The following is a 397-nucleotide window of genomic DNA, read 5'->3' as shown; positions in this document are numbered from 1 at the left end:
ATGACTCTGGATCCGCCCTTCTATGTATGTGTTTATAAATAATATGAATAATACGTTATTTATTGTCTGAGCCGCTCCACCCTGTAGACGTGGATTGCGCGTTATACATATTCTATCATCTTTATTATAGGAAAGATATTCTATTTTATAATAGTATAACTTTTTTATAAATTAAAAATTAAAAATAAAGATAAACGTGGTATAAAAATGGAAATTCCAAGCAAAGTGTTAATGTGCGTAATAATAACTGATTATATTTGGATAAGTAAACTAAACATTTCTAACAAAACATTTAATATGATGAATATGGTAATATATTAAATAACTCACATATTTTTAATGGCCGAATGGTATTCACCGCAAATAAAAATACGAAATCGATTACAGTTTAAAATGG

General features: G+C 26.7%; 1 protein-coding gene across 1 annotated transcript in view; it reads right to left on the bottom strand.

Moving 5' to 3' along the window:
* The window catches only part of LOC109542162 (farnesol dehydrogenase), a 6,447-nt gene that overhangs the window by 5,383 nt on the left and 667 nt on the right, over positions 1-397 (bottom strand). The window lies entirely within an intron of this gene.

The sequence above is a fragment of the Dendroctonus ponderosae genome, unplaced genomic scaffold, assembly GCF_020466585.1.
Source record: "Dendroctonus ponderosae isolate FM_Combo_2020 unplaced genomic scaffold, Dpon_F_20191213v2 Dpon_F_20191213_4, whole genome shotgun sequence".
Lineage (NCBI taxonomy): Eukaryota > Metazoa > Arthropoda > Insecta > Coleoptera > Curculionidae > Dendroctonus > Dendroctonus ponderosae.
Note: the sequence above shows the minus strand (reverse complement) of the source record. Positions and strands in the feature narration are given on the sequence as shown.